The sequence below is a fragment of the Piliocolobus tephrosceles genome, chromosome 7 (assembly GCF_002776525.5).
Source record: "Piliocolobus tephrosceles isolate RC106 chromosome 7, ASM277652v3, whole genome shotgun sequence".
NCBI classification, from domain to species: domain Eukaryota; kingdom Metazoa; phylum Chordata; class Mammalia; order Primates; family Cercopithecidae; genus Piliocolobus; species Piliocolobus tephrosceles.
Genome location: NC_045440.1, coordinates 59,850,921 through 59,878,913, shown reverse-complemented (window position 1 = coordinate 59,878,913; position 27,993 = coordinate 59,850,921). Strand labels below are relative to the sequence as shown.

The 27,993-nt window shown below is 39.0% G+C and overlaps 1 protein-coding gene across 1 annotated transcript in view; it reads left to right on the top strand.

The window, feature by feature from the left end:
* TOX (thymocyte selection associated high mobility group box) overlaps positions 1-27,993 on the top strand; it is a 311,594-nt gene that overhangs the window by 37,629 nt on the left and 245,972 nt on the right. The gene's annotated exons all lie outside the window — the stretch shown is intronic.

The following is a 27,993-nucleotide window of genomic DNA, read 5'->3' as shown; positions in this document are numbered from 1 at the left end:
TGTCTCTGTTTCAAAAAGCTGTTCTCAGATAGAATGAAATAAATTATTGATTTAGTTGACAAATATTCAACTAAATTTTTTTATCATTTTTCCCCTTTATAAGTATTTAATGATCCTTTTTAAGTCGTGGGAAAATGAAGAAATATGTATTCACGATTTTTGGTAATGGTATTAGTCTTACAGTAGCTAGGGAAGTCTGCCTTGCAGTATTTGATTTTTTTTCAACTAAGTCCCATTGTCAGTTATCTATGGCTGTTAAAACAGAATGGAGTTACTTGTTATTCCTTTGCCTCAATTTTATCCACCACCTCACCATTGCTTTGAACCTGATGTCAAAGGAGGCTAGTGCTTCATCTTGCCTGACAAGTTCCAGTTATTAGAGCTTTCCCAAGTAACATGATCAATACCTTCAGAGGTGTTTTATTCTACTTTTCTTAGACATCATGTAAAGACACTTTTTCAAGTGCTACTTTTCCAAGATGCTGAATGATGCTCTGAGCATGCAATCACAATGTGAAACTTAAAGCTGTCATTTGACTTCCTCTTCTTTTGCACTGTAACAAACAAAAAACCTTAAGCAAATGAGGGTGTATTGCTCAGGGAGTTGCAAGAATCTTGTGTAGAAGCCATACGTACGTTTTTGCTGTCTCTCAACTCATTTATGCTACAATCCCGAATTAACTTAAAAACTTCCTTTATACACAGAATCAAATTCCTCTCATTTAGAAACCTTCCCTGGCCCGGTGTGGTGACTGACACCTGTAATCCCAGCACTTTGGGAGGCTGAGACAGGCAGATCACTTGAGGTCAGGAGTTTGAGACCAGCCTGGCCAACATGGAGAAACCCCGTCTCTACTAAAAATAGAAAAATTATCTGGGCGTGGTGGTACTTGCCTGTAGTCCCAGCTACTCAGGAGGCTGAGGCAGGAGAATCGCTTGAACCCAGGAGGCAGACATTGCAGTGAGCCAAGATGGCACCATTGCACTCCAGACTGGGCGACAGAGCGAGACTTTGTCTTAAAAAGAAAACAAAACAACAACAAAAACAAAATCTTCCCTATACACTGTCAGATACAACATCTAAAATTTATAAATTCCACCAACACACAGGTGAACACTGACCAGTAGTTAGAGGCTTGTATTAGGCTGTTCTTGCATTACTATAAAGAAATACCTGAGACTGGGTAATTTATAAGAGAAGAGGTTTAATTGGCCTAGTTCTGCAGGCTGTACAGGAAGCATGGCACCAGCATCTGCTCAGCTTCTGGTGGGGACCTCAGGAAGCTTACAATCATCGTGGAAGGCAAAGTGGTAGCAGGCACATCACATGTTGAAAAGAGGAGCAAGAGGGTCGAGGAGAAGGTGCCACACACTTAAATGACCAGATCTTGTGAGAACTCACTGTCATGACAACAGCACCAAGCCATGAGAGAATCTGCCCCCATGATCCAAACACCTCCCACCAGGTCCCACCTCCAGCATTGGAGATTATAATTCAACGTAAGATTTGGTTGAAGACAAATATTCAAACTACATCATTCTGCTCCAGGACTTTCCCAAATCTCATGTCCTTCTTACATTGCAAAATACAGTCATGCCTTCCTGACAGTCCGCAAAAGTCTTAACTCATTCCAGCATTAACTCAAAAGTCCAAAGTCCCATCTGAGACAAGGTGAGTACCTTTACCTATGAGCCTGTGAAATAAAGAACAAGATAGTTACTTCCAAGACACAATGGGGTACAGACATTGGATAAATACTCTCATTCCAAAAGGGAGAAATTGACAAAAGAAAGGGGCTGTGGCTGGGCACGGTGGCTCACACCTGAAATCCCAGTGCTTTAGGAGGCTGAGGCAGGCAGATCATGAGGTCAGGAGTTTGAGACCAGCCTGACCAACATGGTGAAACCCTGTCTCTACTAAAAATACAAAAATCAGCCAGGCATGGTGATGCATCCCAATAATCCCAACTACTCAGGAGGCTGAGGCAGGAGAATCACATGAACCCAGGAAATGGAGGTTGCAGTGAGCCAAGATCATGCCACTGTACTCCAGCATGGGTGACAGAGCGAGACTGTGTCTAGAAAGAAAGAAAGAAAGAAAGAAAGAAAGAAAGAAAGAAAGAGAAAGAAAGAAAGAAAGAAAAGAAAAAAAGAAAGGGGCTACAGGCCCCATGCACATGATGTTAAGCCTTTGGTGGGTTCCAAGGCCTTGGGCAGCTCCACTCCTGTGGCTTTGCAGGGCTAAGCCCCTGAGGCTGCCCTCACCGGCTGTTGAGTGCCTGTGGGTTTTCAGGCTCGGAGTGTGAGCTACCAATGGATCTACCATCCTTGGGTCTGGAGGATGCTGGCACTCTTCTCACAGCTGGGACTCTGTGTGGGGCCTCTAACCCCACCTTTCCCCTTGTCACTGACCTAGTAGAGGTTGTTTGTTGGGGCTTCACCCCTACAGCAGTCTTCTGCCTGAGCATCCTGGCTTTTCCATTCATCCTCAGAAATCTAGGTGGAGGGTACCAAGCCTCATTCACTCATGCACTCTGTGCATCCACAGGCTTACCACCACGTGAAAGGAGCCAAGACTTACAGTTTGCATCCTCTGAAGCAGTGGCCTGAGCTGTACCTGAGGTTTCCTGAGCTGAGGCTGTAGCTGGAGTGGCCTGCATGTGGACAGCAGTGTCCCAAGGCTTTGAAGGCCAACAGAAACCTAGGCCATGCCCATGAAATCAGTCTTCCATCCTAGGCTTCTGGGCTTGTGATGGGAGGGGCTGCTGGGAAGGTCCTGAAATGCCTCTGAGGCCTTTTTCCCATTGTCTTAGATATTAGCACTTGGATCCCTTTCATTTTGCCAATTCTGCTATATTTGCATAACTAAAATTTTTGAATTCCTCTCCCCAAAAGGTTTTTCTTTCTCTGCTTCATGGCCAACCTGCAAATTTTGCAAACTTTTATGTTCTGAGTTCCTTTTAAATATAAGTTCCAACTTTAACTCATTCCTTTACACCCACATCTGAGCTTAGGTTGTTAGAAGCAGCCAAGTTACTTCCTCTTGAACACTTTGCTGCTTAGAAATTTCTTCCACCAGATACCCTAAATCATCACTCTTAAGTGCAAACTTCCATAGATCCATAGGGCATGGACAAAACGCAGCCAAGCTCTTTGCTAGCTAATGCATACCACATGGGACCTTTGCTCTAGTTCCCAGTTATGTTCCTCATTTCCACCTGAGACCTCAGTAGCCTAGACTTCATTTTCTCTATGTCCATCAGCATTTTGGTAACAAACATTTAATCAATCTTTAAGAAGTTCTACACTTTTCTTCGTCTTCCTGTCTTCTTCTGAGCCCTCCAAACTTTTCCAACCTCTGCCCGTTACTGCATTCCAAAATTGCTTCCACATTCTCAGGTATCTTTATAGCAAAGCTCCACTCCTAGGTACCAATTTTCTGTGTTAGGCTGTTCTTGCATTGATAAAAAGAACTATCTGAGACTGGGTAATTTATAAAGAAAAGAAGTTTAATCAGTTCGCAAATATACAGGAAGCATGGTGCTGGCATCTGCTCAGCTTCTTGTAAGGACCTCAGGAAGCTTACAGTCATGGTGGAAGCCAAAAAGGGAGCAGGCACATCACATAGTGAAAGCAGGAGCAAGAGAATGTGGGGGTTGGGGCAAGTGCCATGCCCTTTTAAATGACCAGATCTCATGAGAACTCACTGTCACAAAGACAGCACCAAGCCACGAGGGATCTGCACCTATGACCCAAACCCTCCTACCAGGGCCCACCTCTGGCATTGGGGATTACAATTCAACATGAGATTTAGGCAGGGACAAATATCCAAACTGCCTCGATGCTGCTGTCCCAGGTTCCTGGAGGAAGAGTCTTGCTGGCGGAGACTTGCACAGTGACTGCCCAGGCCACTTGGTTGCCATCTCTGATCTGTTGTAAAGTTTAAGAAACTGACCTGTGATACTACTTGTCCCTAGGCTTGGGATGTAGCATAAGCAGAATTAAGCTTTATGACTTTTGGTGACATTACTAATATTTTTCATAATGTATCTGTTTGTATGGATAATATTTTTCCTCCATTTCCTTTTTTCTTCATTTTTTTCCCCTCCAAAGTTGATTCATCTTCTCCCTGAGAACAGTGCATGTATTCCCAAGTGCAACCAAGGCCTATACGAGAAGCAACATGTTGCCACTTACTACATTTCTCATTTGTCTTACCATGATTAAGGGGCAAAAAGGATTGTTCCATATATAGAGTTGCCAGGCTTTCAATTGCCTCTATTCTTTATAGTCCAATAAATAAATTTTTCTTTTTTAATAGCACATTTTCTACATCATAGCCCTTAGCAAACAAGCATGAATCAATAAGTATCGAACTTCATTCAGTATCAACCATGTAAATAAAATGTCAGTGTTCAGGCTCTTAGTCTGGAGAAGTTTTAGTCTTTCATCGAGGCTATCTGGAACGTTCAGACTTCTACCAGGAGGGAATGGGTGTAGAAGCAGATCTCTGCCAGGAGAACAGAAAGGGGCTGCATGTGTCGATGCCTGTATTATTCAGGGAGCTCTTTAAGAGGGATCTCAGAGACCCAGGGATCACAGCAACGAGACACATCATGCCTCTGTGGTCATGATGTCCCATTTTAGAAGTGAATGACCTCACTCCTACAGAGACTTTATGATAAAAACTAACCTAAGAAAACACTCTAAACTTACATGAGCCCTCAAGAACAGGTGATCGATTTTCCTGCATACTTAGAGAAGAAAGGGGAACCTGGAGTCACAGCATAGGCATTGGGTATCTAAAACAGGGTTAGGAAGTAGTGCGTTCATTGGCAGAACAAAGAGCATGCACTCCTATGGTTGTGGACTTTAACTTACAGGGGAAACATTTGTGACTGCGGAAAGGTGGCTATCTGTGCCTGTGGTAGACTTCCTCAAAGATGTTCATCCTAGAACAGAGCTGCGTTTTGCAGTTATGGGGCGTGGATCAGAGCTCTGCCCTAACTCTAACACAAGGAGTGCAAGAGCTGAGTGATCCTGTCTTATTCACTCCCCTGCCTTCAATATTTTCCGTAAAATGAGAAAACACTACTGGCTTTTTGGTGGTTGTGAGGTTTCAATTATAATATGCAATAAGATATATAAAATTGCTTTGTAAAGTGCTATACAAATGATACTCTGATACTCTAGTATTGATACTGATTGATTGTGTCTTAGTAGTTGATAGACTTGGTTTTTCCTGAATTTAAGAGAGATCATATGGGATACAATTAGAGAACAGTGTAAGGCAAAATATAATTAAATATGAGACTGTCATGTTGGATACTAAAAAGGTTTGACCTGTGATCCTTGATGAAGAGAGTATGTTTTTGAATAGAAATATTCTTTTCACTTAAAACATACATGAGATTATATATTTATAACAACAACTACTGTAAAAAATTAGCAGCATAAAATTAGGATCATAAAATTAGCAACATAACAAATTAGCTGTGTCAAAAATAACCATTATATTAGTCACATTGTATATTTTTATCTCTCTGAGAAATAGAGGTCTTCAAGTAGGAAGATGCCAAAAGTATAAGTGCCGAGTCTAAAATATCAGTTATTTCTTTGGCATTATTATGAATTCTTTTTTTAAAAAATTAAGGAGTTATACTTGATTTGACTCCAGATTCACCAGTGTGAAAATTCATTTTCAGCATATAGGCAAAGCCAGACTTGGGAAGCATCCACCGTTCAGACAAAGGCTCTCTCATATCTCCTCGTTTGGTTTTTCCAATAGTGAGAAGCTCCTTGTATCACTGGGTAGTTTACCTTCCTTTGCATCTGAAGGACTGCTGTTTTCACTTCCTCACCAGGTTTTTCTAATCAGCCTATGGCAGGGTGACTTTCGCTTCAACTCTATTTCACCATCTCAGGGGCATCCATTGAATTCCTCCAGCTAAATCATTTGTATCCTCACTGGATTCTCTTGGATGTGTACTACACAATGGAAGTCCCTCTCCTTGAAAGATTCTTCTAGCCTGGTTTACAGCGCCTTCTCTCTGACCTCCTGAACTCCCCTTCCCTCCCTCACATAGGCCCTTCCTGACCGTTTTTTTTTTTTTTTTTTGAGACAGAGTTTCACTCTTGTTGCCCAGGCTGGAGTGCAATGGCACAATCTAGGCTCAACGTGACCTCCACCTCCTCGATTCAAGCAATTCTCCCGCCTCAGCCTCCCAAGTAGCTGGGATTACAGGCATGCGCCACCACACTTGGCTAATTTTGCGTTTTTAGTAGAGACAGGGTTTCTTCATGTTCTTGACCTTTTAATGATATGAGCAGGCCCTTTGACTCTACCTTCCCTGCTTTCTCTCTCCCTTTGCCCTCATCCCTCTAGTAGGCAGTGTCTCGTCAAGTTTTTAGCTATGACTGTGCTGCTGACTACAAAACCAATATCTTCAGTTTTATATTTACAGATGTAGGGGAGGAAAAATACCCTTTTATTTTATTCTTCTAGGTTCTCAGATGGGGCCCCTGTAAGAAAAGACAGATTGGCAAGATCAAAGCTTACAAATATGTTCAAGATGAGTTTTATGTGGCATGGGAACCTCCATAAAGAAATGAAGACCTCAAGCCCCCTCATGTTAGAACAAAAGGGCATGAGCTGCACGGAGGAAGCTTTGCAAAGCCTGCTCACTCGATCTCTTGGTGTCCCTTTGTCTTCAGATAAGGACACTCCTTTCCTCTGGGTATAGGGTGGGCACCTCTCACATGAGGGTCTCATGACCTGCTTCAGGGGAAGGTCAGAGAGTCCCTTCGGCATCTGCTGTTTCTTAGATTATTCCAGTTTAGATTATTCACTATGTCAAGGCACCATATTTTTGGAGTAACATGTTCTGAACCGCATCACGGATGTTTCCAGGCTGACATTTCCAAAGCCAAATTTATCCACTGTCTCCCTTTCACCATTTTTGTCATTAGGATCTTTGTTCTTCTGGTCCTTGAGGGTTAAAATCTGGGAGTTTCCTTCGAGGGCACCCTTTTCTTCATCATATTAATACATTTTGTCATTTTGTCTTACTGGATTACATCTGCATTCCCATTTTCACCATTACCATCTCATGGCTGTGTCACCACGGAAGACTTTATCTGCAGTCCCTGCCTTCAGTTCTGCTTACAGGAGCAGACTAGCAGGTAGTCTGCTCTTCCTTACTGACAATTTAATTTTCCCGTTCCTCTAGTGGCTGCTTAATTTCTCTTGCATGGCCTCCACATAATGCCAGCCCCCTCTTTCCAAAGGCCTGGGGTCTCATGCTGTCTGAGTGTTGGACGTTCTCTTGTCTTTGTCTTTACCATGCTGCTGTCGCTCCTCCAATGTTCAAGCTAGACTCAAATTTTTGGCTTTCTTTGAGGCACAGAGTCAAGGGCCTCATCTTCCTTCTAAACTTATCCTGAGATTCCAATTCACCTTGATTTTTTTCGCTAACTTTAATTTCTATCTACAACATCCAGAAGCAGTCCACTATATCTTAGTACTTAATAATATGCTTTTTTAACACAATATTGCATTGGTACCTCATCATTTTTGTGAATAAATAATGTCTCGACAATAAGATTCATCCCTCAGGGGCCAGATATTTTTCAGCTTGATCCATCCGCATATCTTACAAGGTACCTGGTAGATAGATGCTCATTCAGTACTTATTGCTTATAGATGTTCATTCAATCAGTATTGAATGAACCCATATTGAATGGTAAGAAAGATGCTGTGCTCTTCATCTGCTTCTTTTTGTCTGCTCTACAAATATTCAACATTTTGCTGAGAAATGCAAATGTATTTCTCTTATGTAGGAATTACGTTTACTAGATAGCTATCAATATGTTTCTTAAGCACCCATTATGTAAGTACTTGAGCAGCACTATTAGCAGGGAACACAAGTTCTTTGCCTCTCTTCAACTGAAGCTTAATAGATATTTGTTCAGAGAACAGACAGACAGCATGTTTGCCGACAGATTTATTGTTGGAGAAGTTAAGAGTTGAGAGGTTAAGTGACTTGCCCAAGGTTACTTATTTTGTGGTGGTGGTACTTATTGCCGTGGTTTGAAGTGGAAGATTGAAATTATTATCTGAACAATGCAAGCTTTAAGAAAAGAAAAATATATAAATACCAAGGACAATGAGGAAATGGGATAATGCTTTATGAACTTTGAAAAGTAATGCTTTGTTTTTCATAATATCCACAAGCCACACTGGACCCATGCTATTTAAATGAAGGGCCTCATAGGGAGTCACAATTTAGGACTGCATTTTGGGACCCTCTGGAGGGCAGAGGGGTGAATTGAGTCTACTCTGATATGTCATTTCTAGATGGAGCACTTAATATTATTTAAGTCAGGTCTTTCAAATTTGTTGGAGGGAAGGCTCTTGATTTCTATTAAATAGATTTATGAAGACCATGAACAGCCCTCTCTAGCACAAGGATTTGTATTTAATTTTCTGGGATACCATCCAAGGATAATGTCTTAAACACTCAAATTCTGTGATTTAAAACAAAACAAAGCAAAAAAACAAGATTAAAAAAAAAAAAAGTCTACTATATACGCTGGCCTGAAGGTAAATTGGACTCTAAATACAAGAAGCATGATCCCCAGACTCTCACCAACTCCAATAGCTCTTTGGTTTCAAGCAACGCATTTTGTGTAGTTTTGCTTGATAAAGTTTTGGATATTTGTTATTGCTGTTGTTTCTATTCATTTTTTTGAAGTTTTCCTGGTGGTTTTTATGCTATAGCAAAGGATATTTAACAAAATGTAAAAGTTATAATGGTTATGGAATCTGAACAAATTTCATTAATGCTAGTCCCTGAGATGTTTCTAACTCTTTCTAAGATGATAAACAGAAGCACAGATAGAGGTTTACATGTTCCGAAGTGTCAGTTATATGTATTGTGTGCTAATAGTTGAAGCCTTCGTTGAGGAATTTGGCTCAGTTTGTCACTGTTTAGGTGTAAGAGACCCACTAAAAAGTATGCCAGTGTTCGGGGTGGAGATTGGGCTTAACCTTTCCATTTGAACTTAAATTTTTCAATCATTCAGAAGACAGCAAAAACGTGAGAGAACTATTCATTTGTAAAATTATTTTTAAGTAGCTGCCCTGTCACATATTTGATGTAAATTAGCTTCATTACATTTAGCCAGTGTTAAAAGTACACGTTTTTAAATTCAAAAACAATTTTAAATAATGCCAAACAAAGTATGACATTTTGGAAATTTTAAGGAAAATGTGAAAAGAAAATGAAATTACAACTTATGACAGTTGAAATAGCTGTGACATAAAATGGAAGAAATAGTATGAGCAATAATGACAGGAATTCTTTGTCATATTTCCAAATGTGAGATACCACAGCTGGAAAAGACAGTATCATGGTCTACAAAGATCTCAGTAGTTTTACATTTCTGTGAAATGCAACTACGTAGCTATGTTCAGGGGAAGATACTAAACAGCCAATTTCTTAATTCATTTCTATGTAATTTGTCAATTATTAGCATAATTTGTGTATTTCCCTTAAAATATTACTTTTTAATATCCTGTGCATCAGACAGTTTCCTAAGCTCTTATTCTTGATCAGGAACCCTTCCCATGTCTTTTGGTTATGATGATATCATTGAATCTACTGGAGTCCAGCAGTGGCAAAACACCAGGAAATTCAGCACTATTTCTACCTACCAGACAATATATTTGGGGACTTTATTACGGAAAGATTTTTTTAGTCACCATGTCAAAATGCCTTGATGATCAAGGAAAGATACAATCTAAACTGGTATTTTTACACTGATCAGAAATGCAAGTCTTATTTCCTTTTTGGTTAGCATGTTGATCTCAAAAGCATATACTTGAACTACAATGATGTCAACACAAACATTTACCTGAACACCTTTAATGTGTAATCTTGCTGGTCCCTAGGAGGTTGGTGGAAAAGGAAGCAGAATATAAGAAAATCAGAAGAAGCCCAGGCCTTTAAACAACTTAAAAGATGATCTCTTCGATATAATTTTAATTTTATATTTTTAACGTTCATTTTTTGACAGATTGATAAAATTATGAGAATATTGTGTAGCACTCTGTTCAAAGGGAAAACATGAAAACCTAAGAAAATAGAAGAATTAAAACAATTGGAATTTCCCTTAAGTATCTAATTTATCCAGATTGGTCTTCTTTGGCCATAGCTCTGTACTTGAATCATAGCATGACAGACCCAATTATTTGAGCTACTCAATGAGTAGATATAGATCCATATTCAACTGATATCTATGCCATAAGTTCTCATAGTCACATTCAGTCAAAATCTACTTACCTGGATAAAGTTCACAGGTAAATTGTTTAGGCTTCTTTTCATTTTGGCTTCCTGGATACCATCCTAATTCTATAGGGCGTTATGGTGACCAAAAAAGGTGTGTGGAAGTTTGGCTCTCTCTTAATTCTAAAATTAATGAGTTTTAATCTTTCTGAAATTGTTTCTCTAGAAATTCTTTATTCCTTTTGCTTCTAAACGTACAACTCCATTTAATCAAGACATAACTAAAACAAGCTGCCATTGGAACTTGTTAATTGAACAATTAATTAAGAAAGAAGCATCTTTGTTTTAGAGGACTAGTGTCCAGTGAGGAAAGGTTCCCTGAGTGGAGAGCATTCCATATGAAGCGTGATAACTCGTTCACTCTCGAAGACATAAGCAGGAGGTTGGTGCTCTGTGGTGTGTATTAAGGGTGGGGAGTGTGTTACTCTAATTACTTGTCTTGGAGTTTTGTCATCCTGAGACCGTCTACTCCAAAGCCCTCTGCCCCACTCTTCCTTACTCCCTCCCCCTTGCAAGTGGAATCTCAGTCAATCAGACATTAAACTTGCCTTAACTTTAATAGATAGCTGCCCCATGTCTGTGAGCTTTTCACAATTATTGTAGAAGCAGGAACAGAAGCAACAAAATATTTACACCAAGTTGCAATTTATAATGTAGCTGGCAATCATTCCCTTGTGTAGGTGCACTTTCTATCTGAAAAATCCGAAACACCATGTTTTCTCACTTTGAAGGATATTGCTAGCTTTTTCTGTGATTCATTTCTCTTATCCTACAGGGATTTTTTTTTTTTTTTAATAATTGCTTTTGTTTGGGATGCAATTGTGTGATAGCTTCAGCCACCTCTCATTCCTCTCTGAGATAACTGTACATTCTTACCTCATTTTCAAGCTTTCTGTCCCATTCACCTCATTGATTTCTGAAGATGACCTTGAAACATATTTCATATGAAATAGAGGTCACTAAATGAACAAATACTTTCTTCTAGCCACAACATGTAAAAATCTGTCTGTACCCACTATTCTTTTCTTGTTGCTCTTGGATCTTAGTAGAGCACGCATCTCTCTCTCTCCTTCTAACCAAGACTGAGACCTCAACCTGTGCTCGTACCCTCTTTCCACCATCTTTTCTTCTGTATGTTCAATCTTAGGTCTCCCTGTGTGTGTGTGTCTTTTTTTTTTTTACTTGACATAATTTATGGAATGTGCGCATACTTTCTTATGGAATCTGAACAAAGTTCATTAATGCTGATCCTTGAGATGTTTCTAACTCCTTCTAAGATGATAAATAGAATCATAGATAGAAGTTTGCGTGTTCCCAGCTATCAGTTATATGGATTGTGTGTTAGTTGTTAAAGCCTTAGTTGAGAAGTTCAACTCTAGTTTGTCACTGTTCAAGTATAAGAGACTCATTAAAAAGTATGCCTCTGTTGGGGGTGGATATTTGGCTTTACCTTTCCATTTAAACTTAAACTTTTTAATTATTCAGAAGAGAGCAAAAATGTGAGAGAATTATTCACTTGTAAATTTATTTTTAAGTAGCTGCCCTGTCACATATTTGGTAGAAATTAGCTTTATTACTTTTAACCCTTATTAAAAATACAAGTATTTGAGTTCAACAACAATTGTTGCATGTCTCTTCCATCTTGAAAATACAAATGCTTAAAACCATGTTGCCCTTGAGGTTTCTCTTCTGTCTTTATCCCTTTCCCACGAGGCGCTATGCAGGTCAGCGTACCATGTTACACATTGTCTTCACCTGTTTCGTCTCCTCAATGCCCTTCACACTTCTTAGGCCCTTCTCACTCTGAAAGGTCAACAGTGACCTCCGGGTGGCCACATCCACTGAACACTTTCCTGTTTGAAGCCTCTCCTCTCAGTATCTGACTCACTGTACAACATATCCCAGCTTTTTCTTGTACCTTTCTGGCCGTTTCTTCCTAAGTTCTTCTCTGGACCTCTTAGATCAATAAGCCAATGAATTTTAATTCACTGAAAATCATGGCTTGTTTTGGCGCTATCTCTGGTGGATGTGTGCTGAGCCTGCCAAAGGTGTGGTTAAGAGCCATTGTCGTAAGTGCCGACATTCTCTGAAGCTGGTCTCCTTTCTGTAAACATTGTTTTCTAGGGTGGCCGATCCCAAATAAATGGCTTCAGTTACTAACTATAAACTCTTGTCTCTAAAATTATGTCTTCAATGGAGATTTCTTTCATTTCAAAACCTCTATATCCTACATCTTAAATCAAGAGGATCAAATATAACACCTTTCCTCCCAAGCCTATTTGTTTTCCTACTAAAATCTCTAATGTGGAAGATTGTACCCAATTACCTGGAAACCCCAGCCAGCATCCAGGGAGGGATCCTCGTTGTTCCCTCGTTATCAACTTCTGTAGCCAGTGGACTGCCAACCACCTCTCTGACCCTGAATTTAATTTCTCTCTTCTTTGCTACCCTTTTATCCTTCAACACTTCCTCTCCCTTAGGTCAGCCATCCTCATTTCTTACTGGATCACTTGAGTACCCATCGTCTTGCTGTCAACTCTCTTGCAAGGCTTGCAGCACTGCTGTCCCAACTCCTGGTCACATCTCAGGAGCCCCCTTGCATGCACTGTGTCCTTGAACCTCCGTGAACCTTGCTGTTTCAAGCCATCATGAATTCACACAGGCTACTGTGCCTGACTCAGCTGCCCCTCCCTGCTTCATCCGACTGACTCCTGCAAACTCTTCTCACATCACTCATTCTAGGAAGCCCCTCCTGCATCGCTAGACCCAACTTCAGCTCTGTATGCTTCCTCTGGGCCCATGGCTGCCACCCTCTTCCTTATCTTAACCTTAGGATGATAGATAATGTAATTCTTAGTGAAGTGGTTACAAACCTAGGCTCCACAATCAACCTGCCTGGAGCATGGCCAGACTCCAACATTCATCATGATGGTAGCAAGTTACCTCATTTACCTGTGCCTCAGTTTCCTGATCATTAAAATGAGGGTAGTATTACCAAGCATACAAGGTTGTTGGAAACATTAAATTAACAAAACCCGTAAAATACTCAGAATGCCTGATACACAAGATGAGTAAGTCTCAATAAAAGCTAGTTTTCTTTTTACTTTCCCTTTTCTCTTCCTCTTTTTTACTCTTTTCTCTGCTATATTCTGCTCCATCTCCTCTTGTTTTCCTTTTACTCTTCTTTCTTCTCTTCATTTTCCTCTTTTGTCACCTCCTTTTTTCCTCCTCCTCTTCCTCCTTGTTTTCTTCTTTATCCCCCATCTCCTTTACAGCTATCTCCCCCACTAGACGTCTATAAAGCTCTGTGGACACTGAGACTATACTATGTTTAACTCTCTGCCTTATATCCTGTCATAATGTTATTTCTTATTAGACACTGGGGAAAATATTATTTTTTTCTGCTTTTAAACAATTACTATTTTCACCATTCAGAGTTAATGAGCATATTTCCTTAAATTAACAATAAAATACAAGGATCTTCAGGAAACCTATTGAATGCTAAATATGCAAGGATTTTAGCATTTTCTAAATGCACGATAAGCATAATAATAATATCGGATATTTATAAAACATGATGTGACAGGCATGGTTATATACAAACTCCCTCCATTATTGTCCCCAATGATAAGGTCTAATATTCACAAGTTACTTTATTAATTCACATAGATTACTTATTTCTACATATAGTAATTTTATCTATTAGTAATTACTACCGTTATACCTTTTCATATCAGAAATGGAATGCCAGATATGGTTTTATATCTTAGAAGGTAGGAGAGAACTGCCATTTGATGAGAGAAACGGGTATGAAAAATCTTTAGTGTGTCATATATGCAAATTAATAGGTGAAATGGAGTCTTCATTTTTTAACCTCATGACCCAGTCATAATCAGGGAAGGAGTTTTTAACCATGAAATAAACGTCTCCATTTTTTTTTTTTTTTTTTTTTTTTTTGTAATAGTAGGAGCCTGATCCTTGGAGCAATATCTTATCTCTGCCATTTACGAAGAGCACTTTGGGTCGGTCAAGTTTACCCTAAAAGAGTTTTCCACGGCGTATTTGGAAAGAGAGAATATGTTTAGAAATAATAATGTGCTATGCTTGTTATTATTGTAGTTTTATTTATTTATTTAATGTATTTACGTTTTTGAGACAGTCTCACTCTGTGTCCCAGGCTGGAGTGCAGTGGTGTGATCTCTGCTCGCTGTAGCCTCCGACTCCTGGGTTCAAGCGATTCTTGTGCCTCAGCCCTCCAAGTAGCTGGGATTACAGGTGTGCACCACCATGGGTGGCTAATTTTTATATTTTTAGTAGAGATGGGGTTTCACCATGTTGGCCAGGCTGGTATCAAACTCCTGACCTCAAGTGATCCTCCTTCCTCAGCCTCCCAAAGTGCTGGGATTGTGGGGTGAGCCACCTCGCCCGGCCTGTTATTATTTTAGTTTTAAATGAGAGCATTGTTTAAGCACATCTTTAAAATTGTTTTAATTTTGGTTTTACAAATAGGGATTCTAGGAAATTTGTTTTTAACTTACTTCAAAGTTAAAAATTGGTAGCATATCAGCCTCCCTCCCCCTTTCTGGATTTACAGTAGGATTAAGAGGCACCAAGAGGGTCTGCAGAAAAGGCGCTTGCAACTTGGTATGTAATTCAGTATTTCACAAAACCTTCCCCTCCTCCACCCCAATATCTATTAATATCTGCAGGCACATTAGTGTTCTGTGGAACACAGTTTGCATAATATTGATGTGTTTACCAGTTTGGGTTCCATCCTATGAAATGTGGTGCATTATTTTTAACAGGTTTTGTTGCATTTTAGTCATAATGAGCTTTTGGTCATAATGAGTTTGACCCTCAAGCTTGTAAATTGAGAGTAACTGACAGTGAACAAGGAAATTAATTTGCAAATTAGACTCTTGGGGAGAAATTTCGTTGCTTCTTTCTTAACAGTAGCTGGGGCCTCCAAATTTAAATGGCCTTCGTACTACAGTTCAGTTTAACATTACACAGGGCAGACAAAGTAATAGATTGTAACTGAAAGAATTTTGGGGACATTTTGCAATGCAAAGAATTTGTGGGATCTATTTAATGGTGCTGCAAGACATAATCTGACTGATGGAGGGAAGGCAGGCAATCTGTAATTAACGAAGAACAAGGGCTCTTTTGGTTAGTCATTGTCACAAATATTCAATATTATGGGATTTGACTTCTATTTGTTATTGGAATTTTTTGTTTGTTTGTTTATTTTTTGCTGCAACCTGTTAAGATTGTAAGAACATTTAATACGTTACTAATCTGTTCTGAAAAAGCAACCATGTGGTTTCACTCATTTGTACTTGAATCTGACCTAGTAATGGAGAAGGAAGCTAATGAAAGATCAGTGATGTTCCTTTTGCACAAGTGTAGCAAACTTCCTACTTATCAAGCCTTTAACCGTGACATATTTGTTCATTAAATAATCCAGCAGCACATGTATGAAACTATTGTAAGTCCTTTTCTGAATGGTGGAAACTTTATTTGGCACAACTATGCCATTTAATGCTTTTTACTCTTCACAAGACCAGCATTCAGCAGTATCCAAGAAGGAAGAGGGTGGTTCTGTTTTCCCTGCGGTTTGGTATACTTTCCTCCTTCATTTAAATGTTTCTCTTTTTTTCCTGTGTACCTTCCATAACTGAGGTTGATCATTTTACCAAGTTGGACATCTTTTGTCTATTTGGAGGAATTCAGGATTCAGAATTGGGTTTGTTGTTTTGTTCTCACTTAAGCTGTCATGGTAATCATGGACGCATGTTATTCGCTTATTGGTGTTGTCAATATATGAGACTTAACCTGATTATTTGACGATTTTTTTCTTCAGAATATGAACTTTGGTTCTCATGTGAGCGTTGAGAAGGGAGAAACCAGGAGTGAAAGAAACTGAATCTTAGTTTGGAACAGAATTTTGTTCCTACCATAATCTACGTAGATGGTACACTATTTTCTCTTTTTTGCTTCTGTCATCTATGAAGTAAAGATGTTTCTGCTCTGTGACAGAGCTGTGCAGTGGGAAGCCTCTGCGTTCCAGAGGAGTTCTTCTAAGGAGCTAAATGATTCAGAACAAGGCACGTAACTTTTCTGGGTCTCAGCTTCCTCATTTGTAAAAGGAAGGGGTCAGATTAGATTATCTTTAATCTCACATAAGTCAATCATCTTAAATTCGAATATGCAAGTAATAACATAGACGATATGAAACTTGTACTAAGTAACTTCCTCTTAAAAAACATTAATAACAAAACTTGCTATCTACTTTGTATTAATTTTACATGGCAAGGGAGGATAATAATGGCTTCTAAATCACTGAAAACCACTGAAGTAATACGCAATTGTAATCCAAATTAGTCACATTTATTCTAACCATTCTCCTACTCCTTTGCCCTTTTTAAGTGACTGTGATTATATTTGGTAGTTCTTTGAGGGGGAGAAATGGTTTTTTTGTTGTTGTTTAATTATGAAAATGTTATTTCAGTAAATGTAATTTAATTAAAATGAGAATTTCTGCCAACTGTTTTAAATAAATACAGTATTCTTTTACTAGTATGAAAGGAGTTACTATTTGCTGTCTCATTTCCTCACTAATATGCTGGCGTGTTTAGCTTGAACCTGAGCTTGTGGAAGTTTATTCTTAACCAAAGCAGTTCCTTTTTCATGTAAGTAGGTTAAATGTGAATTGGGAAGCCTCAGGGTGCTTTTTTGTTCACTTTTAAAAAGCCCCCTCAAGTGGGCCCCTTTTAGAAACCTGGAATCATATGTTTGGAAGATTGATCCAAATTAACATTAGAATGGTTCTTTCATTTTTAAAAATTATACAGACTATTTAAAATATGCTAAATTGACATAGATTGAAAAAACTGAATAAGGAAGTAAAATTTCTTGTTTCATTCTACTTTTGTGATGAAAGAATTGGAAATCAGAGAGAAAATGTAGAATGTGTTAAGGTACAATTTCGCCACTAAAATACAGAAGGAAATGTATTTGTACAAAAGGTATAAATTAATATCATTGATTTACTTGTGATTTCATGTGCCCTAGAATAGTGCAAGCAGATCATGAGTTTATATATGTTTTCAGTTCTCAGAAACTTGTTTATTTTTGAAAAAATATTACATTAATAGATTTCTAGAATTATACGCTAACACATTTTATTCATAGAAACGCTGGCACCTGATGAAGTATGGTTAATGTACTTTCTCATCTGCAAGTTATATAGCAGTTTCATCCAGAGTTAAGACAATGCAAACATTTTAGTTTGTTGAAAAGGAGTGAGCCATTCAATATGGGTTAAATTGCTTAAAGTGATTTTTTAAAAATATACTGGAAAACTAGAGGACAACAGATAATACTTTGGCTATAATTTAGGACTATACAATCACCCAGGTCCCTAAAGGTCTCCAAAGAATGACAGAGAAGCCATGATTTTCAGACATGTGCATTATATATGCTAATAGCTTTGCAGGGGAAAAGGTCCATATACTTGTAATAGAGGAAACATTCATTTTTAGCATTTCAGACCATAGGGAACATGGTAATTACAACAGGCACTAATATCTGGCTCCTTTCTATTCTTGCTGTCACCTCCCCCTACCCCAAACACTTCAATAATCCCAGTGGAATTAGTCAAAGGACTTTAAATCTATGTCATTTCCAAGTCTTTTATTCTCTCTTTAGTACATTTAGCACAACATTGGTCCTCGAGGAAGGTATAGCATAGTTCATGTACATATACACACAGGAACATACATACACACATGATTTATATATCACAGCAAAAAGAATTAGAAATGCTTTTCTTTACTTAAATATGTCTATAGGCATTTTCATTCATGTGATTTACAGTGATGATTTTTAGACACACAAAGCTGGAATATGCTTTCATAGTTGATATTAAGTTTAAAACTGTGCTCTCAGTAAAAGTCTGTATCCTGGGCCAGACACAGTGGCTTAGGCTGTAATCCCAGCACTTGAAGAGGCTGAGGCAGGCGGATCACGAGGTCTGGAGATCGAGACCATCCTGGCTAACATGGTGAAACCCCGTCTTTACTAAAAATATAAAAAACTAGCCAGGCGTGGTGGCATGCACCTGTAGTCCCAGCTACTCGGGAGGCTGAGGCAGGAGAATCACTTGAACCCGGGAGGCGGAGGTTGCTGTGAGCCAAGATCACATCACTGCATTCCAGCCTGGGCCACAGAGACTCCATCTCAAAAAAAAAAAAAAAAAAAAAAAAAAAAAAAGTCTGCATTCCATCGTTAGAACTGTTTGGCCATCGTTCAGTCTTTCGGAATAAACAAAAAAAATTACAAATTTTATCATTAGGTAAGAAACATAAAAATAAGCAGTCATTAGCTCTTAACTTATAATGTTTGAAATATTTACCTGTCTGGATTCAGTTAACACACAAATCCCCTTTGTCTTAGCCCATATGCACAGCATTGATAGTTGCAATGTTTGATTGAGATTCTTACAAATCCCCAGTGCTTAGCTTTTAGGTAGTTCCATTGAGAAATGCAGAGGATTTCAGTAGCTAGAGCCCTGTAACTAATACCAACTCAAAATGTGCATTTGGTGGCCAAAAAGAAAAATGCATTTTCTGAAGAATTTTTGCAAGCTTATTTTTACTCAAAACATAGGCAATAACAAGATTATGGAATAAAGACATAAGCTTTTTTTCTTCACTATGAAAGATTCTTATAGTTATACCTCCTTGTTAAAGGTATTAAATTAAATCATTTACAGAAGTTAATCCATATTATCAGGAAAAATGTTAGCTTAAAGCTTGATGATAGACCTGATTTCCTTTTATTTTGTAATTTTAACTTTCTCTCTTTCTCTCTGTCACACCACACACACACACACACACACACACACACACACACACACACCCTCTCTCTCTTTTCCAAGTAATTGTCATTGATTGTATAATTTTTGAGAAAACCAAAAGGCATACAGGTGGCTTTGACTTCACTAGTAAGGAGTAAAGGATTGAGGAATTTTATTTGATTCAACCTCTGCCACTGGGAACAACTATAGAATGACACCTGTTCTTGAAGTTATTTTAAGTGGGAAAGTGGCCCATCAGCAACAACTCTTTGAGCTGTCTACATAGAACAGTTCCTCATTGTCATCCGAAAGAGCCATTCTATTAAAGCACACTTATATAAACGCTGTAAGTAGAAACTACCTCCTCCCTACTCCCATGCAACCTTCAAATTCAATTCACATTTAATTACCTAGTTAAATTTTCCATATTTATAAAATTAATATGCTTTTATCAGTAATCTTCCCTCAGCCACCACCACCCTGCACGAGCCCTTACGGATATTTGCGCTAAAGCGGATTCATTTGGACATGTTCTCCCGCTGTGTACCTGGCAGGATTGTCTTCATTCTTCCAGCTTCTTTTAAGGAATTGCCTCCCCAGAAGGCTTTCCTCAGCCTCTGGGGAGTTAGGACCTCCTCCTTTTCCACTCCTACCACCTCTCCTTACCCCTTCCTCACCCTCAACTTCCCTTAGAAGACTTCTCACACTGCTTCGCAACCTTTCCACCTGACTTTTAGGGTTGGGTTTCGGTAAAAAACAAACCAAAAAAAAAAAAAAAAAAAAAAAAAACTTTGGTTCTGTTAAAGAAGAATCGTTTGGGTGTGGGAGCAGAATTTTCTGGGGTTAGAAACACACTGGAGATCCCAAAATGCTATACAGGAAGCCTCTTCTTGGAATATTTAGGAAAAGAAAATATCCCTCAAAACAAGATTTTTGAGCTTGTAAAATCTCAATGAAAATACATAAAAAAATAAAATCTGAATCTGAAGAAGAGAAGCGCCAAGAAAGAAGATGGAGGGGTGGCATCCCCTTGCTCTGCTGTTACCTTCCTCTCTCCCCTGGCAGGGGCTAGGCATGGGCGCATGTGGATTCTGCTTTTCTCTAGCTCTGCTTTCCTCTTCCATGGTGATCTCCAAGAGGTTGTCATTCCAGAACTTCTGAGTTTTTTGCTACTAGATATATATAGGAAAGTGTTAAATGATGGAATAACCGACATAAAGGAGTAGAATTTATTCAAGGAGTTGCTATCCTCTTACATCACCTGGCCACCAACTATGAAACTGGTTAAGGATCTTTACAGCCAGGTGGGGGTTTTGCTAATAGTAAGAGACCATGGAGTGGGAGAAAAGAGGGGATTTTTACCGGATAAACATTTTAAAACATTTATTTAAAAATTGTGGTAGAGGAAATTACCGAAGAGGAGGCCATCACAGAGAGAAAATTACTAGGTAATAACTAAACCTTTACTGAATGTTATCTTTTAGAGATACAAGGGGTTTTGTTTCTCCATTCACAGGAGTGAACTGGTTTGTGGCATTGCTTTCCATAAAATCTTTTCATCAAATACCTTTTATTGCAACAATCAGTACCAACTGCTTTGGTTTCTTTGGTTTTCGATGATCCACATTGATTATTTAGAAACTGAAGCATTGCCATTCATAATACCTTGATCCAGTCATCTAATAACTTGATTTCATGCACAAATATACACATACACACACACTGAAACACAGATTTGGTTTATAATTTTGTAAACATTCTGTTTTCATTTTCTATTTTACATTATTTATAATTTATCATTTTTACTGTACAATCTCTTGGTAATCTCCTGTAATCTTTGCTGACTTATTCATTTCTCAGTAACTCTAAAAGATGCAGCTTTATGGAAGATTTTGAGTAGGGAGTGATACAAGGGAAGAACATTCAGCAGGAAAAGATTGATTGTGTTTTTCAATTAGGTTTTCCCCCAGTAGTAGCGTTGTTCTTCAACTAGCCTTGGTTGGTTATGAGTAGCTTAATGTTCCATCCTAAATATAAAATATAAAGGGCATCAAACAACAAGATACAGTGGCAAGTATAGTTAGTCTCTGTCAGCCCCGGTTTCCTCATTTGTAACATGGGATAATGGTGTTATTTAATTTTTGATGTTGCTAAGAGAACTGAATGGCATAACAGGCAAAGATAGCTTCAGAAAGGTGACTGGTACAAAACAAACATTGGCTGTTAGTACTATTTTTATGTTATTGTTACATTTAAAATTTTTGGGGGGGGGCTTTGTTTGTTTGTTTGTTTTGTTTTGCTTTGTTTTTTGAGACAAAGTCTCACTCTGTCGCCCAGGCTGGAGTGCGGTGGTGCAATCTCGGCTCACTGCAAGCTCAGCCTCCTGGGTTCAAGCAATTCTCCTGCCTCAGCCTCCTGAGTAGCTGGGACTACAGGCACGTGCCACCACGCCCAGCTAATTTTTTATATTTTTAGTAGAGATAGGGTTTCACCATGTTGGCCAGGCTGGTCTCAATCTCCTGACCTCATGATCCGCCAGCCTCGGCCTCCCAAAGTGTGGGGATTATAGGCGTGAACCACCGTGCCCAGCCATAAAATGTTAATAGCCAGCACACTATTAGGATTGGGAGCCAGAAGGGTATAAAGAAGAAAGGAAGAGTTGGGATACGTAAGTCTGTTGAGATAGATTTGTGTAATCCATATGAAAAGACATAAAGACACGGGGGTATCAAATGTTGTCTTGATAGAATTAAACACTCTCATCAGTCATTACAAAAATAGTGGGAATGTCAGCTGAGACAAGGTAAAATGATAAGGTAATAGCATCCTATTAAAACGGGAAATCGTTACACAGTTTTAGAATTTTGTCAAAGAATAAATGCTTATTTTTATTTGTCTCTGATTATGAAAAAAAAAAAAAAAACTATGGTGGATCAAGGTAAAAGATAATAAAAAGACAAGCATACATTAAGCCAGTGTCTACTTACTATAAAAATCTAGATGATTTTCTTTCTAAAAGATTTTTTTTTTTTTTTTCACAACATAACATAAAAGGTGGAAACAAGACTTTGGTCACTTCCCAACACTAATGTGAACCATTTTCTAGATGTTCGATACTCCTTTCTGGCCGCGATAACAAGAGTTCTTTTTGAAACAATGCCACAAAGCAGCACTAAATATGTGCTCTCCCACACTCTGCACATAAGGGAAATCAAGTAGGGAATAATTTTACTAACTGTTTGCCAAGGTCAACTTTTCTGTTTTTCAAAGAGTAATGTGTTTTCCCTGACAAATAATGTAATCCATTCTGCATTGAAATATGGGCCTCCTGATATGGGATTCTTTCTTGAAAAATAATATAAATTCATGTTATCTAATTTGACAGTAGACCACTGTATGGACATTTAAAAAACAAAATCAGTGTTAATGTTGTTCAGAGGAGATACATTTATTACTGATTCTTTTTTCTTCCTTTTCCACTCTGTATCTTTACTAACTTGGTGATATTTCTCAGTTAAAAAAAAAATTAAAGAGTAAAATATTTCTTCTTTTTACCTTCCAGTTAAATTCTTTTCTTCCCGTACTTGGAATGGGGATTCTGTAGGAGCTCATCTGATCTTTAGAAGAACATTCAAGGTAGCCCCACCTTCTCCAGGCTCTTAGAAAGGAATTCAATTTTATTTTAATATTGGTGATATAGAGGAAGGGGAATGGGAAAGGATCATGTTTTTGAAGTTCTTTTTATATTCTAGAGGACAATTACTTAGAGCAAATTGGCTCTTACTTCACTAGTTAGCATCCTCATTATCTACTTAAAATACCTCTATCTTCTCTCATTTACAAACAAATACAAAAGCTGCCAGTGTACCTGAATTCAAATCCTTTCTGGCCAGATTGCTCTTACTGCTCTTAAAGAAGATTTTACTGTTTGCCTCCTACATTCTAGAAAGGCCAACCAGCGGTCTCACTTGGCTGAGAAGTTTGCCATCAGGGTGTGCTTGATGTGCAAGATTAAAGACCAGAGCTGACTGTCTTCCTGGATACTGTGGGCTCAGTGTTTACTTTCTTTATCGAGAGAAACTCTGACCCTTTTAATATACATTTTTTTTGGTTGTTAACTGCAAAAAGAGAAAGGCTCCTTGGTCTAGGAGTCTCTTGCTGGCTAATGACTGGTAGGGAAAGAGTTACAGGTGGGGAAAGGCACTACGGAGGCTCCTGAGCTCTTTCTGGAACCTGGGGAATCAGACTGTCCGACTTGGAGCACACAACTCATCACAGTCAGCATGGTGGCTGCTAACATATTTAAGGATGAACAGTCACAGGGCTCCCACTTAGGACCTCCTATATCTTGTATGTCTTTAGCTGGGGCAGACCCACATGATCCTGAGAATGTGGCTTGCCTTCTTCCCGAACTTAGTGTCTCCAAAGAGAAAAAGACAGACATGAAATTATAAAGGTGCCTCCTTCCAGTGGGCAAGCATGTGGATTCAGCTCATCATTTCTACCAGTTACAGTTGCTCCCTCTCAGTTTCGAGGTCTGGGCTTGTTTCCTTCTGCTCCCCTCATGGCCTCACTTGCTCCTTCTGGGCCACTTGAAGGAACCAGCTCATGCTATTTTTCATTCCCACCTCTGTGTCATCTTAGAAACGTAGCCCTGAAATATGTACATAGTTCTTTCCTCCCAAAGCAGTGCTGTCTCCCAAGCTCAGCTCACCCAGAAAGCCACCAGTGATCAATCCAGGGAGATGGGCTGCTTCACCTTCCAAATGCTAGTGCTGCCTTGAGCAGCTCCTGAGAATTCTGCTCCTTTGTAGCAAGCTTACATGGGGAGAACTCGCCTGAAATGAGATGATATTCTTAGTGGCTTAATCATTTTTTTCTTTAAGCTGTCAAATAATAAGTAAACCATTGTCTAAACAAAAAGCTTTTGAAATAGGATAGGGATATTGGTTTTATATTTTAAAAATATGATTTTTTCCCTCTAGAGCCTGGATTGACCTGTGGTCCACAGATGAGACTCTGTATCAAAAAAACTCCAAAAAACAAAAAACAACTTCCAGAAGTTTTGATGATTGAGGTTTCCTGAAGATATTTACAAAACAGCTGATTATTAAAGGAATACATATTGCTTGTAGAAAATATGGAAAATGCAATAAAACTGTGTAATTCGACCACTCAGCATGCATTTTTTTCCCAGCATTCATATATAGAATTATAAATATATGGTATTCATATGCAAACTGTTTTGTTTGTGTATACTGAAAGAGAGAGGGGGTGGAGAGAATATACTTTTTTTTTTTTTTTGAGACGGAGTCTTGCTCTGTCACCCAGGCTGGAGTGCAGTGGCCAGATCTCAGCTCACTGCAAGCTCCGCCTCCCAGGTTTACGCCATTCTCCTGCCTCAGCCTCCTGAGTAGCTGGGACTACAGGCGCCCACCACCTCGCCTGGCTAGTTTTTTTGTATTTTTAGTAGAGACGGGGTTTCACCGTGTTGGCCAGGATGGTCTCGATCTCCTGACCTCGTGATCCACCCGTCTCGGCCTCCCAAAGTGCTGGGATTACAGGCTTGAGCCACGGCGCCCCGCCGAGAATATACTTTTTATTCTCCCACAGCACAGTTACAAGCATGAGATCTGGAGTGACACAATGTCATTTTAGGCAAGTTCTTTAATATCTCTAATCCTCAGGTGTTTGGGGTGAGGATTAAATCAGATACTAGGAACTAATACTGATTGTTTCCAGTGTCTTGAACATTGTTCTACACATTTTATACATAATAACTCTTTTTAATTCTCACAACAAACCTATGAGGTGTGTATTATGACACTTTGCCTCTGCTTGTATGCAAATAATACTTGTAAAGGGCTCAGTGTAGTGTCAGAGGTGTAGTAAATACTATTTGTATGTGATTTTTTTTTCTACAAGATATGGCCAGTTTGTAACAGAAAATTTTTTCATTTTATGTTTGTATATTTTCCCTGAATCATATTTTTATTTAAATATAAATTTACTGGTTAATGCCTTCATTAATACACAGTGCTCAAGGCAGCACTAGCATTTGGAAGGTAGAGCAGCTCATGTCCCTGAATGGATCAGTAGTGGCTTTCTGGGTGAGCCGAGCTTGGGAGACAGCACTGCTTTGGGAGGAAAGAACTATGTATTAAAGGGTATCAAAGGGTATTTTTCATACTCTTTTTTTCTGGGGATAAAAATTTAGATTCTTACATTAGTAAAGGCAAGGGCCAGCTTTTTGTATATTATCTGTTCAAGTAAGCGTGCAGTTTTTCTAGACATGTCATGACCTTATCTTTCCAAGCGGCTAGTTAAAATGGAGAGATTTGACTTGCTGCCAAGAAAGGGCCATTGCTTTTGTCTTTATCTGGTTGCTCTTCATGTGGGTTCATGTGGGACTCTAGAGTAGCAAGCACAGTTGGTTTTTTAAATCAGATACTTCCTAAACAGGTGGCATGTGACTTTTCAGATAACATAACAGAGTAGAAATTTCTGCACTGATGTGCATATTTTTTATATAATGAATGACATAGGCTACTGAATGTTTTTTCTTGCGTTTCCATAAGCTCAGATTCAATCCTTTAATCCTTTAAGTCCCAGGGACACTGTAAAGAAAGCGCCTGGCAATTTTAGTTTCAAACATTTTACTAAGGGGTTATCTTACCACTTTCATTGTAGTGGTATCAGTACAATTCTCTTTTTTTTTTTTTTTTGAGACGAAGTCTCACTCTGTCACCCAGGCTGGAATGTAGTGACACAATCTTGGCTCACTGCAAGCTCCGTCTTCCAGGTTCACACCATTCTCCTGCCTCAGCCTTCTGAGTAGCTGGGACCACAGGTGCCCACCACCATGCCCAGCTAATTTTTTCTATTTTTTAGTAGAGATGGGGTTTCACCATGTTAGCCAGGATGGTCTCAATTTCCTGACCTCGTGATTCACCTGCCTCGGCCTCCCAAGGTGCTGGGATTACAGGCGTGAGTCACTGCACCCAGCCAATACAATTCTTTTTTTCTTTCCTTTTCTTTTTCTTTTTTTTTCAGAGACAGCCTTGCTCTGTCATCCAGGCTGGAGTGCAGTGGAGTGATCATAGCTCACTGCAACCCCGTCCTCCGGGGCTCAAGTGATCCACCAGCCTTAGCCTCTCTAGTAGCTGGGACTACAGATATTCACCACTATACCAGTCTAGTTTTTAAATTTTTATTTTTAGTAAAGATGAGGTTTTGCTATGTTGCCCAGGCTGGTCTTGAACTCCTAGGCTCAAGTAGTTCTCCCACCTTGGCCTCCCAAAGTGCTGGGATTATAGGCATGAACCACCACACCTGGCTTCAATATGATTCTTGGGGTCCTTGGTTTAGAAGGACTTCGAAGAATAATTTAATATTATTCATTTGTTACTAGCTTTTATAGGATGTTTAGCAAAATGTTTTGATCTCTTTGGCAAGAGAAATGTATATGAGTGTTACTTTGCAGTTACTTTAAGTAAAGTTATTTTAGGACTTATAAGGGGTAAAAATTTTTATGATTTATTGTCAGTGTTCTATATCCTGAGATGTGTCTCCCTGTAGTCTTGTTTAAGTTGTAGGATGGGACAAATAGGACTTGGCAAGTAGATGTCCCTTGATAAAGTGAGCAAGTACTAGGAATGCAGACGCATTTGCTGATTTGGGAAAGATTCAGAGCTTTAGAGAGAGTTTTATTATACTCAGGAAGACCTTTCCCACTTTAAAATTAAAGTGTTTTCTACCTTGAAGAAATTATTTTTCTTCAAAACATTTGACCCATCTAATGATTTAGTTTTGACTAAGGTGTGAGGCAGGGATCAAACACTTTTCCCCAGTGACTCCCCAATGACACGTTTATTATGTTTTAAATTTCCCATATACAGTGGGATCTGCTTCTAGCCTTTTTCTTTGGTTTAGTCCATTTAAGCTCAAATGTATGGTCAGCCATGGTGGCTGCACTGGAATCATCACTAGCCACTGCCTCCTGGCTGCAGCCTTTCTTGTTTCCTGAAACTCTGTAGTAGGCAAAATGCTAACAGACCAAACAGAAGGGACAGCATTCATGTGGGCCCTTGTTCTTTATTCACAAGTTCAAACATGAGAAAATGTTGCCTTCTAGGGGAGCAGGTAGAGAAAAGCCCTCCTTGGGTCTGCTTCATTGAGTCCCTGTGTGCTAATGTTGATCCAAGGGTAGGGTTCCTGTTGCTTTACAACAGTGCTTGTCCCCTGGGGCCTGTTTGCAGCTGATCTGAGCACAGCTCCCCCTTTGATATCACAGCAAGCTTAGCTTTAAATCAACTCTAGGAGTATACAAAGCAATACAGCAAGCTGGTTGTCACGTCAGTTCAGTGGCACATGGTGTAGACCCCGAAAAGTCCTTGGAAAACTGTAAGCTACTACAGTGAAGTTAGTTAGATTTTTTCTTTTTCTCTTTCTTTCTTTGACTCTTTCTTTTTTCCTTTTCCCTCCTTCCCTCCCTCCTTCCCTCCCTCCTTCCCTCCCTCCCTCCTTCCCTCCCTCCCTTCTCTCTTTCTCTCTCTCTTTCTTTCTTCTTTCTTTCTTTCTTTCTTTCTTTCTTTCTTTCTTTCTTTCTTTCTTTCTTTCTTTCTTTCTTTCTTTCTTTCTTTCTTTCCTTTCTCTTTCTTTTCTTTCTTCCTTTCTTTCCCTCCCTCCCTTCCTTCCTTCCTTCCTTCCTTCCTTCCTTCCTTCCTTCCTTCCTTCCTTCCTTTCTTTCTTTCTTTCTTTCTTTCTTTCTTTCTTTCTTTCTTTCTT